This window comes from Aplysia californica, unplaced genomic scaffold (assembly GCF_000002075.1).
Source record: "Aplysia californica isolate F4 #8 unplaced genomic scaffold, AplCal3.0 scaffold00166, whole genome shotgun sequence".
NCBI classification, from domain to species: Eukaryota; Metazoa; Mollusca; class Gastropoda; order Aplysiida; family Aplysiidae; genus Aplysia; species Aplysia californica.
The window spans coordinates 804,349-810,041 of record NW_004797436.1 but is presented as its reverse complement, the minus strand read 5'-3'; the positions used below and the strand labels follow the sequence as shown (position 1 = coordinate 810,041).

At 39.1% G+C, this 5,693-nt stretch overlaps 1 protein-coding gene across 2 annotated transcripts in view; it reads right to left on the bottom strand.

Moving 5' to 3' along the window:
- The window catches only part of LOC101848108 (allatostatin-A receptor), a 378,639-nt gene that overhangs the window by 38,353 nt on the left and 334,593 nt on the right, over positions 1-5,693 (bottom strand). For both annotated transcript variants that reach the window (XM_005097888.3, XM_035969661.1), the window contains one exon: positions 5,115-5,192. The gene's annotated coding sequence lies outside the window, so the exon portion shown is untranslated. The remainder of the gene's footprint in view (positions 1-5,114; positions 5,193-5,693) is intronic.

Sequence of the window (5,693 nt, the reverse complement as noted above, 5' to 3'; positions counted from 1 at the left end):
GAGAGAGAGAGAGAGAGAGAGAGAGAGAGAGAGAGAAAATGAGTGAGTGTGCGGGAGGTGGCGAAGAGTGTCCTCGTAAATTGCTTTTGTATTGATTTAACTCCTTACCAGGCACTAATAGGTCATTTTCGATCGGACAACTGGCTCTATGACTCTGAGAAAGGAATGGAAAGAAAACAGCGGAGACGACAGGAGCACGAAGCGAAACAGTAAAGTACCGAATCACACAACTGTTTATTAGGAAAAAACCTAAACACAGGAAATTTACATCGGAGCTTTCGGGCAGTGGGTGGTTAACAGGTGCTCCTTTGTGGTTTGCTCCTTCTTTCCAATAAAAAAAAATGATAGTGTCCTTACTTCTTCTCTTCATTTTCTGTACGTGTTAATATCTTATGACAACTCAGCATTTATATGATTTATTTGTGTGGCAAATGCTGTAAAACTATTATATAAACTAATAGTGATGATAATAATAATAATAAAAATAATAATAATAATGATAATAACAATAATGATAATAATAACAATAATAATACGTGTAATAATAATATATCGCATGTACCAGCTTCACAGCAAACTATATGCACCATACAATTATTATTACCCCAGCAGACCTTCGATAACGCAGAACATAAATTGTTCAGCTTCCCAGGAAGCATACCGTTCAAGCAGCTAATCAAAGTTAAAACAACCTTTCTCGGAAATGAACGCGATTTACTTATAGTGAGTGATCTAGTCCAGCGCTGACTTATATGTTCTTTGACAATAACAACCTAGGCTGTTGTACAATAATTGACTTTGGTGCCGTTATGATGTGGTTGCTCTTAAAAGAAAAGAAAATCGACAAATAAATTCTTTTATTATTAATTTTTCACTTACACTAACCTAAATTTAATCCCAGAAAGCATTTTTCCCCAGGAAAAGTAATTTAAGCTGTTTCACTCTTTGAACAATTACTGTACTTTCTTTATGAAACTTCTTGCATTTAGCCAACATTTAGAATTTGAATTTTGTCAAATATTTCTTGAACATGTGAAACAGATACCACAAATGAACAAACTATACGTTAACTTCCCTCCCCTCCCCCCGGCCACACACACATACACATATAAACAAACACACAAATACACATACTATTCATTTTGAACAGCTGAGAGTTGTTGTATCATTTTGGAAGCGGGCGCCTTTTTATTTTAGGGAATGAGAAACATCCCAGCAGAAAGACGAAAATATTTGACACAATATCCTACTCATGTGAAGATCGAGCAAGCATCTTTTGCGTCAACGGTAAAACGTTGAAACATTTCCTCGTAAACGTTGGTGCTCTTGAATATAGGCTGTGTGTTTTGGGAGAAATTTAATGTAAGTGTGTAATAAAAAAAGTAATCAATATACGATTTTGGCAGCACGCAACCAACCGATTAGATGCCACTGGATAGAAGAGGTTTTTCTATGTTAACCAGTTTAATCTATGCTTTTTTAAAATGAGTTTTGAAATGTTCTGCTCAGAACTTGTGTGCTTTTACGAGAAAATGAGATCGCTTATCGGAGTCAGCTACTTTATCTTGTAATGACAGCCATAGCCATTTTGAAGGTTGTCTAGACTAAAGGAATGTGGGTTATTTTAGTGAAATAGTAAAAGTTTAAAAAATACTTGAGAGAGAGAGAGAGAGAGAGAGAGAGAGAGAGAGAGAGAGAGAGAGAGAGACAGAAAGAGAGAAAGGAGAAAGAGAGGGAGGAGGAGAGGTACTCCGGAGCAGATATATAATAACAATAATAATATATGAATTTGCAGGGTGATAAAAAAACAACAACCCCAAAAAACAACAACCCCAAAATCTTTACAACTTTTTACTGATTAACTCGCACAAAAAATGTTTTAGAATGTTATAATTTAGAACAGACGTAATCCATTCAAAAGGAATTTGTGTCGCATAAAATTCACGAGAAACTTATTTTGAAAATAAAAAATGGTTTAAAGAAAAAAGCACCCATTAGCGCAAAATGCACCTATTCAAAATATGTTGTAAGGAAAGTCATGAACCGATTGATTTGCTTTTTATCTTTCCTATTCTTCTAAACATTTGTCCCATCCCAGTAATATTTAATGAGTGGTTCATTTCTCTTTTTTTAGAATTAAAAAGCTCTCTGTACATACAATCTTATTTTCGTGCGAATGAATGATATTGAGAGGGGGGGGGGGGGAGTACGTGTATATGTGTGTGTAACAGATTAAGGGAGAGGGTAGTTGAGAGAGAGCAAAATATAGATAGATAAAAAGATAGATAGATAGATAGATAGATAGATAGATAGATAGATTGATAGATTGATAGATAGATAGATAGATAGATAGATAGATAGATAGATAGATAGATAGATAGATAGATAGATAGATAGATAGATAAATAGATGGATAGAGAGAGATAAAAAGAGAGAGAGACAGGAAGAGATAAAAAGAGAGAGAGACAGAGAGAGTAGAGAGTGGCAGAAAGAGAGGAAGACGGGATCGGGGGAGGGGGGGGGGGGGGGTGACTGGAGGTAACATAATAATAATAGATAGCATTTGTATAGCACAAATTCCCGCTCAACAGCAAGCTCTATGCGCTTCACAATCTATACTATTACCCCAGCAGACCTGAGAACATTCTGAAACAAACTCAACTTCCTGGGAAGCATACAGTGCAAGCAGCCATTTATAGGCGCTAAAACACTAACATACTGACAAGGTCTTTCGCTGTCTGTTGCTGGGTACCCATTTCCACTTGGGTGAAGTGAGGAAAATTCGAGTAAAGTGCCTTTCCCACGGACACAATGTCGGGCCGGCGGCTCGAACCCCCGACTCCGCAACCTCACGATTACGGGTCTGGTTGCCCAATCACTAGGCCACCGACGCCACAAGGGTAGCAATGGATGCAATATGCGTCTCTCTCCCTATTACACTAACAGTAAACGCTTTACGGAATCTGCTGGTTATGGTCTGAAGACAATGTACGTGTAATTGTATGAAGAGAGAATGAGAGACAGAAGGCATAAGTGCCTGGTAATGATTGTCTTTTATGCTTTTTAAAAAAATGGGCGTGCAGTAAAGGCCGCCATGAAAGGTGCATTTTAAGTTTGTTGTTGGCATCTACTCTGACTTTCATACCCCCCCTCCTGTCCCTCCTCTCCCATCCACCCCTTCCACCCCCACCCCTTCCCTACCCCTGTAGTGCCGGTGCAGTTTACGTATTCAGGCCTGGCGTGCCGCTATTTCAGTTAGTTTTAGTTTTAGTAGAGGTTTTACGGCGCTCTCAACTGCATAAGGTCATATGAGCGCCAGAAGATTAGAAGTGTTACAAGGGAGTAACAAACATAAAAAAGAAGAAGGGTAGGGGAGATAACGACGATAGATGTTTGATAGGAAAGAAGAAGCAAACCACACCAGAGCACCCGCCAACCACCCACTTCGCTGTTTGATGTTCAGAGTTAACGTAATCGACCCAGGTTTGTTTCCTCAAAGCAGATAGGATTCTTGAGTTTTTTGAGTGATTTTTTTAGGGAGTCTTCCTTGTTCTCATTATGTATTTTTGCTGTTGTTTAATTTTCTTTTTCAAAATTCTTCTTTTGATGGATTTCATGATGCATGATGCCATGGTTTAACAAGACCAAAAAGAGCAAATAAACCACACACGCAGGGAGAAAGTGTGTGTGTGTGTGTGTGTGTGTGTGTGAGTGTGTGTGTGTGTGTGTGTGTGTGTGTGTGTGTGAGTGAGTGTGTGTGTGTGTGTGTGTGTGAGAGAGAGAGAAAGAGAGAGAGAGAGAGAGAGAGAGAGAGAGAGAAAGAGACTGACAGACAGACAGACAGACAGACAGGCAGACAGACAGAGACAGAGACTGAGACAGAGAGAAACACACACACAGAGACAGAGAGAGAGAGAGAGAGAGAGAGAGAGAGAGAGAGAGAGAGAGAGAGAGAGAGAGACAGAGAGAGAGAAGCAGAGAGAAACAGACAGACACCAAGAGAGACACACAGAGAGAGGACTTTAGAACGAGAGTTGAAGCGAGTGATTAGGGCATTAAAAATACAAAATAAAAATGTTTGATTTAATCTCTTCCGCTGCTTGATATTTAACGATCTCTGTGAATCAGAGCGTGTCTGATTTCCAGAAACCCTTTCAAGTGCACACGCTGCAGTTGTTACATTCGATGGATTAAAAAGACTTTTTGAATCCGCCCCAACATTTCTCAACGCATTGCCCCAAATTATAATAAAAACAAATAAGCAAACAACCCTCTCAAATAGCACGATACACAAACAGCAGAAACCTTTAACAAACAAACGGACAAACAAACATGCAAACAGATACTGACAAACAAAATCACGACCTTGCAAATTTCATTACATCACCGTCTCTGTACACGTTTATATATTATATCTTAAATAGAAACACACACACAGTCATAGACTCACATACGGGAAAACAAATACACCCACAAATACATACATACATTACCCGGCTTTCTATGAAGCCCATAGCATCAGACACACAATTTGTGACAAGCACATACTGAATATTCGTCGGAGAAGTCGTGGGTTCGATTCCCTAGAGGAGAGCGGGGTATTTTACGAGTATCTCTCTCCACCGGGCTGTATCCCAAGTGGCCAGTGCTGGTGTTGACACACAAGTCCCAACAGATGGACGCTGTCAATTACAGCGAAAGACATAGACGAAACAAAGCCAAAACTCCTACGTACTTAGTCACGCACATTCACGAAAGCACAAACAGGTACACACGCATACAGTCACACATACGCATATATATATATATATATATATATATATATATATATATATATATATATATATATATATATATATATACATACACACACACACACACACACACACACACACACACACACACACACACACACACACACACACTTACACATGAACACACACACGTTCACATACACAAGCCTAAACACACACACACACACTCACACACACACACACATGCGCGCGTACGCGCGCACTCACACATATACACACATATATAAACAAAAACACACACGCACTCACATACACACGCACGTGCGGATTCACAAACGTACCCAATAGTGAAATAATTACCCCTTTGCTCCACATCTCTCTCGTCTCTCAAGGCTTCTGTCTCGTAATTATTCACACCAGGTTATCTGTTAGCAGGATCTGAAATAAATAAATAAGGAAGGAAAGAATGAAATAAAGCGCTGACTTGCTCACTATTCCGACAGGATGGTGATAATGTAGTGGAAAGAGGATTTAATAGGTTGTAGAATGGTGGGTGATAGGGGGAAAATCAGGCGCTCGTCGAAATGATACAATCAAACAAAACAAACCGGCATTTTTCTTGCTTTTTTTTCTTCAGACATCGGAAATGCTTTATACAATGACAAATCACAGCTGGTAAAAACCTATAAATTATTTTCCATATCGACAGGCCGAAGTGCCAGAACTCAGATGGCCCCTGGATCGGAAAAGTAAAGTCAAGTAAAGTCAGGCCTTTTTTTGGCTCAACACCTTTTATTATGTCCATTAAATTACACATTTCTATACGCATTTTACTGGAAAAACACATAAATAGACGCACACACGTGAAAACAAATGCACCCACAAATACATACATTACCCATTTTATGAAGCACATACCATCAGACACACAATCTCTGA